The sequence below is a fragment of the Zosterops lateralis genome (assembly GCF_965231275.1).
Source record: "Zosterops lateralis genome assembly, chromosome: 1".
In the NCBI taxonomy this organism is placed as follows: Eukaryota; Metazoa; Chordata; class Aves; order Passeriformes; family Zosteropidae; genus Zosterops; species Zosterops lateralis.
Genome location: NC_139762.1, coordinates 123995900 through 124008966, shown reverse-complemented (window position 1 = coordinate 124008966; position 13067 = coordinate 123995900). Strand labels below are relative to the sequence as shown.

General features: G+C 41.4%; 1 protein-coding gene across 3 annotated transcripts in view; it reads left to right on the top strand.

Annotated features, from left to right (window-relative positions):
- LOC310914403 (uncharacterized protein) overlaps nucleotides 1–12509 on the top strand; it is a 63835-nt gene extending 51326 nt beyond the window's left edge. For 2 of the 3 annotated variants that reach the window (XR_014591026.1, XR_014591027.1), the window contains exon 3: nucleotides 12456–12509. The gene's annotated coding sequence lies outside the window, so the exon portion shown is untranslated. Of the gene's footprint in view, nucleotides 1–10169; nucleotides 10534–12455 lie in introns of those variants that run through there. The other variant, XR_014591028.1, reaches the window with a different exon arrangement.
- The last annotated feature ends 558 nt before the right edge of the window (nucleotides 12510–13067 follow it).

Here is a 13067-nt window from a genome sequence, read left to right as displayed (position 1 = left end):
ATTGTGTGGGGTCCTGCCTGCTGCTGTCCTTTGACACAAGCCTTCAGTTACTCTATGCTGCTTCTTTTGGCTTCTAGAAACTCAGCTTCACAGGCTATAAAGGGTCTGTGTGGTGTTTCTTTAGAGAAAGCCCAGCTGGCTGTGTATAATCCGGAACCACTTCATTTTCCAGTACTTTACTTAACATTATCTGCTTTCAGGACAGAATTGCATGTTTAAGAGACAAAAACTTTAACACTATCAAATAGTTCCCTACAAGGCTTTTTAAAAGAGAATTGTTTGCTCATTGTCACCATTTCAGTGTCTCTAGTCTCTAGTTTACTGCCAAGTCAGGAGAACACAGAAGATGGACTCTTAGCAGTGATAGGAATCCTTCCCCTTGCACGTGTGCAGCTCAGTTTTGTTCTCATACATTTATCCACCCTTTAGATGCTATTATTGAGAACATAAAATTATATGGAAGGGTAGGGCTGTTTCTTTTGTACTTTTTATGTTAAGGCAAATTGAGGATGATGCTGAGTCAAAATCATCATCTCTGTAACTCTTTTAGGTCTAGCACTAAAATAAGAATGAGATGTGACGAGAGGTCTTGAGCAAATGGAAATTGTAAAGCTGAAGCAAATGTGAAAGACAAATGGTTCCTGTGAACTCCCATCTGTATTGAAAAAGACTGTGTCAAAAGCAGTGCTTAAACTTTTTTGGCTGCATGCTTGCGTGGGACAGAATGTGTTCAAAACAATTCCTGCAAAAGCTTCTTCCTAAGCAGGCTTGTCTGGAGAAATAAAGGACCAATGCAGCACTGCAGGCTCACGGTGGGTGAAGAGGTGTTGCTCCTGCACACCGGATCAGGTTCTGGTCTTTTCCACCTGCAGAAAGCCAGAGCTTTCCTTATGATTTCAACAGAGCAACTGCACAAAGTCTTCTGTAGGAAAAAATAGGATTGAAGTGGCAAACATGATGGGAATACAGTCTTTCAGATTATTTGCTATGATTTTTCACCTTTGTTTTAACCACTTCCTGGCTAGAGTGCTGCAAGAACAAAACCATGGTCTTCTAAAATAATGTTCTAGGTGTTTTAAAAGATGCTCTTGCAGCATAGATGAGGCATTAATGTAGCAGTGCTTTAGTATGCCTGGGGGATGTTGTGTTGATTCAGCGTTGAATCAAGTAGGCAATATGCAGTGCTGTGAGATGTACTGCTAATGTTGTTAGAGGAGAAGGGCTGAAGCAGTAGGCAGGAGAAGGACAGGGATGCAGCTGCAGCAGTGGGGTGGCTGAAGAACAGAGCATGCAGCAGAATTCAGAGGAGGTAGGTCACAGGTAACAGCAGACCTCGACTGTCTTGTCTTTGTATCCATGAACAGTGGTTTTGCACATAGTTTTTAGTGGATGGTAAATATGTATTTTGCCTGGAGGCATGACTTCAGGCCCTTATTCTTTTATGCTCTCCCGTTTGTTAAATATTGTTATAAACTCCCCAAATAGCATGGTGAGTGCTTTTTTTGTTGTGTTTTTGGGGTTTTTTTAAAGGATCTATTGGCAATTATTGTTATATCAGTAAGGACTGACATAAAAGCAAAAGCATTTGACACTTCCTGTGCTTGCTTGACAACATCAAATTACTGCAAAGAATGTCCTCTCTTTAAATGAGCAAATATCTAAATGACTGCTTAACTTAGATTTTTTCATTAAGCTCTTCTTGTGTTTTATGAGCTTATTATCAAGCTAAATAAGTTTTATTTTATGAGGATTTGGAATTAATTGAAAGACTGAACTTAAAGAAAAAAACCTAACTGAGCAGTAAAAGCTGTTTGATGGACATGCAAGGAAATTTCTCTGGGTATACAAGACCTGTAATTTTTAAAAGTGTATCTGCCATCCCAGTTATATCTCTGTCCTAATAGGATCACTTAGAGAAATCTGTATGTGTCTGGTATTTCACATTCTTAATGTCTGTGTTTTAGTTTTGAAGTGACTGCACATGTGAAATACTCTTATTTGAGTGTACTTTCTTTATGTTCTATAAAATCAGGAGAGTAAAACAAAGAAGAGATCCACGTTAGTTGGGATTTTTGGCTGAGATGCTTCCCATGTCAGGAAGTACTGATTTGTTTCCCAAGGCATGCTTTCCAGGCTCATGTTCCTAGGAGATTTGTCCAAGCAAAGATATTCAGGCTTTGACTCATGGTGAATTCTGGTATCTATGCAGAGAAGATGCTAACAGCAACCCAAAAATTGGATTTTAAAAATTATGGAAAAAGAATGAATGTTTTGTCTTTCCCTTCCTCAGTTATTAAAAGCAAGGTGGGGGAGGGTACAATTACCATTTGCTGAACATTATTCCTGAAACACTTCAGAGGGGGGTGAGGCTTTCCTAAACATTCTACATGATGAATTTGTTTCTCCTGCCCCACTGAATTCAAATGAAATGCTTCTCCTTCTTGCAGTGTGTAAGGCACACTCATCTTGTCCCTGGCTGGAATGTGAGCAGCGCTTTGCTGCGCGGATTCCCACGGCAGCAGCAAGCAATCTTGTGCAGTTAAGATGCTCTCCATCATCATGGGACTGTCACTGGTGTCTCAGAGGCAGCAGCCAGGGTCCCAGAGGGGAAGCTCACAGCTGGCTGCAGCTGCTCCCATGCCTTCTTTGCGGAGGGAGGAATGTACATGAAAAAGGAGAAAAACTGTAATGAAATCCATTAACAACTGTTAGGAAGGAAGCAAGCTCGTGCAGATGAATTTTAGTAGAACAAAAGCTATTTGTACAAAGCCACCTTATGTGTTGCACTAACTGATGGCTATGCCACAGGGTGATCCCTCTTCCCAGGGCCTTGCTGGATGGCAGGGCAGTGAAGGTGGGGATCCCCAGACTTTTTCCTATTCTGACACAGCACAGAGCACCCCAGGTGTACTTCCTGGCTGTGGTTGAGGTGCTGGCAGGAGTTCTGCCCACTGGCTGCCAGGCCGCTGCTCTCTCCATGGTCAAAGGAAGGGATCTCTGTGAAAAGAAGATTCACAGTATGGGGGGGTAGGATGTATGCACTGAACTTGGGGAGAAGCACATGGGGGCTTCTTTTCTTGTTCATCTCCCCTCAGGCTTAGCAGAAAATATTTTTCTCACATCCCTGGCTGTCCATCTGGCTGCTTTGGAGTGGGAGAAAACACATGCTGAAGCCCATGCAATTTGCATGGATTTAATGCAAATACCAAAGCAGAATTTCAGGAGTTGGTTAAGTGTGGGTTTTTTTCTAAAAGGCTAATGTAATCTTCTGTGGTGTGTGATTACATCTTCTGGCAAGGCTTGCTTGATTAAGCAAATCCCATTTCTGGGATTTAGGGTTTTATGTTAGCATATCTCCCAGTTCAGTGAGTTGGCATAGGAAATTCTGTTTACTGTCTTCTCCAGTGCATTTAGTCCAGCGTGGAGTCTGGAGGTGGTGAATATGCACACTAACACTCTGGCTGTCTCAGCCACTCATGTAAATGAAGAAGTTACATTCAAGGACTTTAAAAAAAAAAATCTTATCATCCACAAGTTACTACAGATTTCCTTTAAACATCATATTCAGTTCTCACTGGGAGAGTGATTTTAAAGGTCATTTTCAAAAGAGAGAGAGAAATGTTCTGGGGAGTCCTCCTTTTTGGGACACTACTCAGAGCAGTGATGCTCTGCGCTCTCTGTCCATCAGTCTACTCCACATGTCACCTCCCATGCATGGGAGGAGGGTGGTAGCACCCAATAGGCAGCTCTGCAAAACTCACCCCCTGAAATGGAGGGGAAGGCTGGCCAGTGGTGCTCTGCTTCAGCACCTTCCATTTGGCAGGGCCTCCTCTATTGAGCCGTGCTTCTTGATGTTACCAGGGTCAAGTCTCCCTTGCAGGTGGCTTTCGTGTACCAAAGGCTGGTGGAGTAGGGGATGCCAAAAGCTGGTCCTCTGCTTGCCAGCTGGAATGTATTCTTGATGCCCAAGATTGCTTTCATTATGTTGATATAAGTTATTTTAAAAAACCTAAGCCAATCAGCTTTTGTCACAGCCTTGCTGTGTGACCAGGGCAAAGCTTTTATTAGCAGGTACTTTGAGAGCTTTTATGGAAGTCCCCTGGTGGACAGACACCTCTGGCTTATTGGGCCACTTCACTCTCAGAAGTGATGGTTTAAAGTATACTTTAAAGTCAGGGCAGGGCCCAGTTTCTCAGCACCCTTGAGTAAGACTCACTTTATCAGGCACTTGAAAGATTTGCTCTTTAAAATTCCTTTTTAATTAGTCTCTAAATTCTTTCAGTTCAGTCTTGTGAACCAAGCCTGGGTGAGGCTTTCAGATATGTGTCAGTCCATCCATGAGAGGTATCTCCAAGGGAGAACAAAGTATTGAAGGACAATATTAGATAAAAAACCAGGTCTGATCTCTCACAGGTAGTGTGGAGTCCAGGCAAAAAGCATAAAATCCCACAACAACAATAGCAGAAAGAAGGTGGAAACACCATATCTTACTGATCTGTTGTTCACCTACTTCAAAAGCTGTTTGAATCTAAGGGGTCAGCAGATCCTTTAGGATTTTTTTTCTTTTATACCAGAAACATATGTCAAACTTTAGGCAACACTGAGAGATTTCAGTCTAGTGCCACATGAAGCAGGTGCAGGGGCAGCCAGCTCACTGTTCTGTCTTGTGGGTACTTGGGAGAACAGCACAAAGGGCTTTAGTTGCATTAAGAAATGTTTGATGTAGTTAACCAGCTTTTTGTTTGGATTGGGTCTAAGGTTGTCCATCTCGTTTTTCCTGATTTTTGAGCCGGTTTTCACTCTGAAAGATATAGTGATAATCAAAGAGAACAAGAACAGTTAGGTGACAGTCTACATCCCATCCTGTTTTTCCTGAAATTAAACTTTGAGCATTAACACTATCTCAATTCGCTGTGGTTAAACAAAGGTTTCTAAGGGGGAGGGGTTTGTTTGGTTTTGGGGAGTTTTTTTGGTTTTTATGTTCCTTGTTTTATGAATAAATAAATGCTGTTGACACTTCTATCACTGATGCAATACTTAAAGGTGCTTCCACAGTTTCTATGTGGCTGTGGCTGTTGTAAGAGGACTTGTATAGTTTGTGCAAATGCTTCTACAGAGAAAATCACATCTTAATAATTACTTTTCATATAATGCAATTTCCTGAGCACAAACAGTTTCATCTGGTATGCTTTTGCTGAGTAGGATGCCATCACTCATGGCAGAGAAACTGGGATAATTCAAACAGGTCTGACAGGATCAGAACTCAAGAATGCAAGTCAGCCATTGGAGGCGAGATGCAGAGCAGTCATGGATGGTGATGAAGTAGTGACAAAGCTTCTCTCTATCACAACTTGTCAACAAATGACAGGAAGATGTCGGGGTTTTTTGTCTCTCACACTTATAATCTCAAATTTAAACCCTTGTAAACAGATTTGTATCTTCTGATGGCTGTTTTCCTGATTAGAGTAATGTCACTTCCATTTCCAGAACCTCTGCCCACTAGTATCTTATAGTCTGATCAATTATTTTGAGCGTACTCTAATCATATTTGACTTTAAAAAAAAAAAATTATATTCCCTTGTGCATTAGAGTTTAGCAATTTGATTAGATAATCAGATCTTGTCCATGTATTCAAATAATTCAGGAGACTTTCTCCTGGTTAGATATGACATATATCCAGTATAGGATAATGAATTTGCACAATTTTTTAGCCAAATCTGGAAACATTTGGATATCTTGAGTCAGAATGATCTTTGACCTGAAATTTAATTAAGGAGTGGAAAATAGGAAAAGTGGGTGGATGCAGGAGCGGATTAAACAAAACAAAACAAAACAATCTCTGTTGCTTCAAGATTTTGGTCCTTAAATGGTGTAAAAAAACTCTTGTCATTGAGTAGTTGGGCTTTATAAATGGCATAAATTTGAAAATTAGGAAGAGTGGAAAATGAAAACTTAGTAATTTGATTCCTTTCTTCATTTTTAACAAAAATGAGCAAGCTGCAGGGAAGAATAAAAGACAGCTGAAGTCAAAGGAAGCACATTTGTAGCCATCTATGTCCTAATGAGTAACATTAGGAAGCCATATGTAAGTATTTAGTCTTGACTGTAACGGATTGAATACATTTGGTCTTGTCTGGAGGAAACAAGTCCAAATCTATCAAGTACATGGGTGAAAAAACAGTTGGAAATTGGAAACCAAATGGAAACCAAAGAGCCATGCTTAAATGCTTTCCCCTCAGAGGAGGTGAAAGTTTCAGTTCCACTATCAGTGCTTATCAGACAAGTAAGAAATACATTTGCAAATTACCTCAGTTATTCTTAAATACTTTGCTGGGTGTATAGTAGTTCATAAGTACTGTAATGCTGCAAACCAACTTCCATAAGAAAAATTATTTAAGAAAATTATTTGCATTCTTGCAGTACAGAATATTAGACTTAGATTATATTGGTAAACATCAGATTTTTGTAAAGACTTTGACTTGACTGCTCTGAGAAGGGGCTTTGGATACATACAAGTTTTGCCAAGCTAAAAATACACATGACCTGAGTTAGTCAAGGGTTAAGGAGCTTTTAGCAGAGAACAGAGCATAGACCCAAATGATCTGTGCCCAAGTAAAACACTTCAGTTTGATCAATAGCTCAAAATGAAATACAGACCTCTTAGCAGTGGGGGCAGTTTGGTGTGTATTTGTCTTCAGCATGTGTAGGAGATGTGCACTTCCCAGCTCTGACAGGCTCCCAGACAGAGGTGATGCTTGATTAAGTGTAATTTTGTGTTTAGTCTCCCATAGACTGAGAGGACCTGGTATGATCCAGCATTTGTTTCTGGCAAGTAGAAGGACCTGATGAGGTGCATGTACCAATGCCACATAACACTACAAACAAAACTGTCATGAATGTAATGCTCTTGGAAAGAAGGAATAGTTTGACTGGGGAAAAAGCTGTAATTGAGGGAAGTCTAGAATAAGCAGTGTTATCAAATTGGTTTTCATCAACAGCTAATCCAAATTTAACTAAGATCTCTTGGGTTCAGGCTTCATTATCACCTAATGCAGGCTGAACACATCTATCCTGGACTCATTGGAGATTTGATATAACACCTATTTAGAGAAGTAATTTACAAGTGTAAGTCTTATCTGTATGGCCAGGGATGTCCATAATTTGTTTAAAGATATTTGCTTTGTATTTGTAAAGATGGAATTTGCTATCAGAGTATTAGAGTGGCAGTGACTAAGTCTTGGCATAAGTATTTGGAGAAACAGTCTCTTGGCCTTGTGTTTTCAGGAAATTGAATGTTGAGTCCCTCTTTCTCTTAGTTGTAGGTGTAAAGTCTGAACATGCATCTGTTTTAAAATCCTGTAATCAAACCAGATTTTTCATCATACTAAGAAATCCAATAGTTTTTCTACACCTCCAGAGACACATATGGCACCTTCCTGTCCCTGCCAGAGGATGCATGCTGTGCTCCTTCCTCTTGCATGATCTTATGGAGAAGTTCTTCCCTGAAACTTTTATTCTGCGGTTCCTTAATCCATCCCCTCATTGAATGACAGAATTCTTCTGCCACCTAAGCTGCCCTGAGTAATATCCTTGTGGTGTTATACACTTTGAGGGCTAAGGATGTGTAAGATAGAGGTGAGGGTGATTGATGGTGTACCTCCAAAGATACTGCAAGTTAATCGAATTGCTGGGAAATTACACCAGTGAAAGTGAGGTTTTCTTTGGTACTTCTAAAGTACTTGTGAGAATAGTCTGAAAGTATTCATTTTTCATGGGGCCCTGCATAATAATACCTGGATCTTTACTTGCCATAGATGTGGGGGGAAAAGACAGTAAGGTCTTTAAAAAATGAAAATCAAGTAGGATCACAAAGATTCAGAAAGAGAAGTATGCCCAAAGAAAACATCAATAAGCCATGTCATATAAACAACTTACATATAAGTGATAAATCTCTCTACATCTGTTGACCAGTGTAAAGACTGAGTTTTAGCTTTCACATTTGAGTTTATGCACATTTAAGTACATGATCCCTTAAGTACAATCTAAAGGTACAACTTGTTAGAGATGAAATGAGATGGCACAGGCAGGCTCCTCCATTCCAGATCAAGATTTCCAAGAGAAATAACCATCTTTAGTGTGCTTAACTACCTCCAAGCCAAAATACAACATTTTTAGGCACCTATTTATGTTATGGCTTCTAAATGTTGTACAGTAAAAGACAAAAGTGATATGAGAAGAAAAACACCAAGGACCACTGAAACTTACGTGGACTGGAAACTTAAAAGAAGCAGAAAAAGGAGAAGCAGAAAAAAAGAGAAGGAATAAAGCTGGCCTGTTGGACACTGCTCTTGATTACACTTGACCTGTTTTATTTGAAGTAGTTCTGCTTGCCTCTGGCCACAAGCGTTTCCTAATGTATTTTACCATTAGATGTTGCATCCTTTGCTAGATCTTGAGTGGTTTTGTGTAGGCTGCCCCCTGCACAGTTCTCTTTTCAGGCATCCTTTTGCCTCTGAATAACCACCTCAGGACCAATTTCTAAACGTTTGAGATTACTTATGTAATACTGCAAAAAGAGATTCATGCTGTGAAAATGACCTGGAAGCTGCTCTGAAATATGTTTCAGATGTTTACAGTGTTCAGTCAAAGAACATCTGATTTTATTTATTGCCATGGAGTTGTGGGGTGCTGCTGATATAAAGCACTCTTGAACCTGCTTAAGTCCATTTGACAAGATGCTTAAGACAAATTTTATCTTATTAATAGATAAAATGAAATTCTTAAGAATTGTTATTAAATAATAAAATCAGAAGAGATGATTGCACATTTAGAGCTGTCCTGTATCAGCTTAATTTTAAGTACAAGATGCAGAGTTTTACAGATCTGTTACTATCCAGACACTGAACTGAGCACTGCTGCTCAGTTCTCCTGAAAATTATTTTGGAGTTTAGCTTCAGTGAAATACTTCAAAACAAAACATTTTTAAAAAGTGCTTATAAATTCCGTCTAGAAGTCACCCTCTTACTTTGCAGTCTCGTGTTACAAAGTCAAATATGTTAATTTGGAAGAGGCGTATCTTTGATTGTTTGTTACTCAAGATAACCCTTGCCAAAGTCCCCAGAAATATAAGAGCAAGAAAGAGCCCTGAGAGGTGGGGCAGCAGGATGATCATCTCAAGGCTGATCTGGTAGGACTGGTTAAAAGGGTGAGACAGGGCCCCTGGGAGATTGCCAGCAAGTCACCAATTAATACTAATTGCATGGGAAAATACTGTAAGGCTGCAGTTGTTTATCAGGGACTGCCATGAATTCATAGCTCTGCTGCACCCAAGGGTTTTATGTCCCTTGGTATTTACTTTGAGAAGAAAGCACAGTGTTGCTTGCTGCTCCATTCACTTGCAATGTTTTAAGATCTGAACTGTAATTCATGTGGAGGAACGTGGAACACCTCACATCTATCTTAGAGCTTGGCTTGGGAATATTCGAGTTTAACCAATATTCTAATTGGTTTCAGCAGAAATCATCACTGTCTCATCTTGAGCCAGACATTGCTTCTCATTTTCTCACAGGAAGGAAAACAAAGCTGAAGTTGCATGAAATATATGCACATGATAATCCTTTCAAAACAATAAAACTATAGACATCTGATTTTAAAAGGGCTTTTGGCTTTGCCGCTCTGATTTCCAAGGAAAGCTTTGCAGAAAGCTGAGATTTAAGGTGCTGCTGTCTCCTCCTCTGCCTAGCGACAGCTGTAAACATCTGCTGAGGATGCCACTTATTGTTCCATCCTCTAGTTGATCATGAAGCATCCTGCCTCCTTGAAAATTGAACCAGCACTGCTATGGGGCAGGAGAAGCAGGCAGCGAGCTCAGGGGTTCTCCAGTGTGGCTACCGGGGCTCCAGAGCAGCTGCTGTGTCCGGGCTGTGTGCAGGGCTCCCGGCCGGGCAGGGAGAGGCGCTTTCCCGGGAAGTTTGGCGGGGCAGGTGGCAGCGGGCGGGGCGGGGAGGGCACGGCGCTCTGTCAGCGCCCGGCGATTTCACCTCTTCATCCTCCGCTCCAAAAGGCAGGCGAGGCTTCCAAGTCCTAAATTGCGTTTTGTCTAACTCCTCCCCTATTCCGGCTGCTTGCTCATGCAGCCACCCACGGATCCGAAACAAGAATGTGTGAAGGGAGGCAGGGAGTGCTCTGGGCAGTGCAGATCCATCTCTCTCCTCTGCTCTGACTGACGGGCTCACTCCAAACACAGCCGAGCTTTGGCTCATCACAGACACACAAGCCTTTCTCTCCCAGTCCTTCTCATCCCCCTGCACTCCAAGAAGAAGAAAAGAGGGGTCCGGGGCTGCGGATGAGCGTGTCTTTGTGCCGCTGCGGGCTGGCAGAGGCGGCATTGTTGGCAGGCTGTGCCCGCCTGGCAGCCGGAGAAGGAGGATCTGCTCCTGCATACGGAATCGACACCCAGAAGGAGTTTAAAACAGCTTCTCCTGGTGTCTTCTGCAGAGAGGGTCTAGGATGAGGAGCCCTTGTTAATCAAAGGTAATATTTTTATCTTTAGAGTATCATGAAATAGTGGCCATTGCTGCTGTTTGGTTGTTTATTAAAATAAGAGTGATACAACAGGGAGGAAAGTTATGAAGTGTTCTGTACTCTGCAGGAGAATAAATAATGCTGTGGCGTCGTGCTGAGTGTTATTGAAGTTTGTCTGTTTCCCTTTATGTGGGCTTGATTTGCGTTACCAAGAATAAGAAAATCTGTATGTGTTCCCATCAGAGGAAGAAAAGACTATTTAGTTGCCTTCTCCATCTTACTTTTTAAGCCAAAAATTACTATTTATATGCAATATTAAATTAATTCTGCTAATAGAAATAGACTGATATATAGCCATTAGGCAAGGTAAATACTTCTTATTACCAGAGACAGTTCCTCACCCCTGAAGGTACTCCCAGGAGTACAATGCATCCTGTGCAGTGGTAAACAATTAACATTTGTTGCACATACCTCAGCAGAAGGAAAAATCATGGTTGCATTTTTTTTTCCAGCCACCTTGCAATAACTATGATTACACAGACTGTGTCAAACAGATTTTTCATTGTTGTGCCAGTATTTCTCATGTGCTCTTAGTACTTCAATCCTATTTTAGTGGATTTTAAATGGCTATTTCTTTTCGTTTCTAAGTAAAGGTATATTTTGTCTGAGTGTTTACTGTTCATACTGCTGTCTGTTCTTTGTGGTTGTTAAGCCTGTTTTTGAGAGTGTGTACTGCTATTTGGGAATGATAACAAATATGGTCTTAAAAGCACAAGCCTTGTGGCTGTTGCTCATTTTTTGTGCCCAGGTTGACACACTTTTGGGGTGAACAGCTGCATTGAAGACCCCCCCCCCCCCCCCAACTCTAAATCTGGAGCTCTTAATAACACAAGTGGTGTTTGAAAGGTTTTTTCCTAAGAAGAGGTTAAAATGAGGAGTGTGCAGTTTGTGTACTGAAGAACTTTACTCAGTTCTGCCAGTGCAGCACCGTTTGTTCTGTGTTATTTGGGAAAACACAGCTTGTACCTCGTTTGCCCGATGGCACGTAGCAGCCCCAGAGGACACACGCTGCTTTTGTACTTCTGTCCAATTTTAATCTTTAGGGAGCAACTGTTTCAAAGAATAAACACATTGCCTTGTAGGAGAAGCTCCAGAAAACATCCTGCTAGTGACAGCGGCAGCCGCTGCCCATCATCCTAGACGCTCCTCTGCCAAAACCGGCGGGGCTTTGTGAGCTGGGCAGCCAAAGGCTGGGAGCTGCAAACTCTGTGTTCCCGGGCATGGCCAAAGGAAATCACATTTCAAAGCACTGAATTAAAACTGTGAAGCTGCTGGCTCAAAAATGCAGAATCTGTGTTTATCCTAGCCCCCTCAGCCCAGGGATTTCTGGCATCCCCTTTCTTCAGGAGTGTCCTGCCCACTAATCCCTACACACCCCTCAGGCTGCTTGGTGGTGGGGATGGTTGGGCACCAGGAGGGCAGGTAATGAGCCTGCTCACTCCCTCCACAAAGGCTTTTAGGTTAAATCAAAATTGGTTGTTTATTATTTTGAATACACTGCCTTATTCTGGTGTAGAGCCCTTTACTTTTCTTTTACTGATTGGTTTTACACTGGCAAACAAAGTTTCATTTGCTGTTAGTTTAAAAAAATGGAGTAAATACATGTCCCACACAATATAATCCCGCATAATATTTGTTTGCTAGATGAGTGCCTCACTTATACAGAGACTTTTATAACCCATTTCCTTCAAAGTATATGCTACTAAGTGGGCAGGGTCAATTTAAAATAAATAGCTTTTGCTTACGAAGTAGACTTCAGCCTATTGTATATGCTTCTGTAAACAAAAAGATGCAGCAGAGTTTGAGATGGATATAAGCACAGGCAGGGGGTTTGAGATAATGTCTTAATCAGTGCTTCATTATGTTTTCAGCCCAGAAGCTTTTGCTTCCTCACTGGGAGAGCCTGTATGAAGACCTGTGTGGATGATGTTATAAGGTAAGGAATACACCTTAGGTGTGTTAAGTTCTTAATTTCGCATTGCTAGAGGGTTTCTGTGTGAGAAGTTGCTACACTCTATCTAATTTCTTCTTTGAGAGACTTGCATATGGTTCTCCCATGTTTGATGTAACAAAAAAATGAGCAAGACTAATGGTTTACAGTGTAGATTATATGTCTTAAATTATGTTGAATTTCAGTTTCTCTCCTACGAGCCTTAAACTGTCCCTTTGGGGAGAGGCTCATGCTGTGTGTTTGGAGGTGCAGCATCACTTGCAGTGTTTTATTCAACTTGGTAATGTTACATTGAAACAGGAGTGTGCCATGTGTTTTCTAATTTCCAGAAATACTGTCACTTCAGGGTCTTCCCCTGCCAGCTTTAGTGTCCCTTTTCCTTCTACGCTCTTCTCTGTCTGGGTAGCAGTCCCCATCATCTCTGTTCCCTTGCAGACACAGTGCACTCGAGGCTTTTATCCGCAGGCAGAATGACGATCAACAAACAGCCCCATTCTCACCTCCTCTCCCAGGGCTTATGTTTTCCTCTACC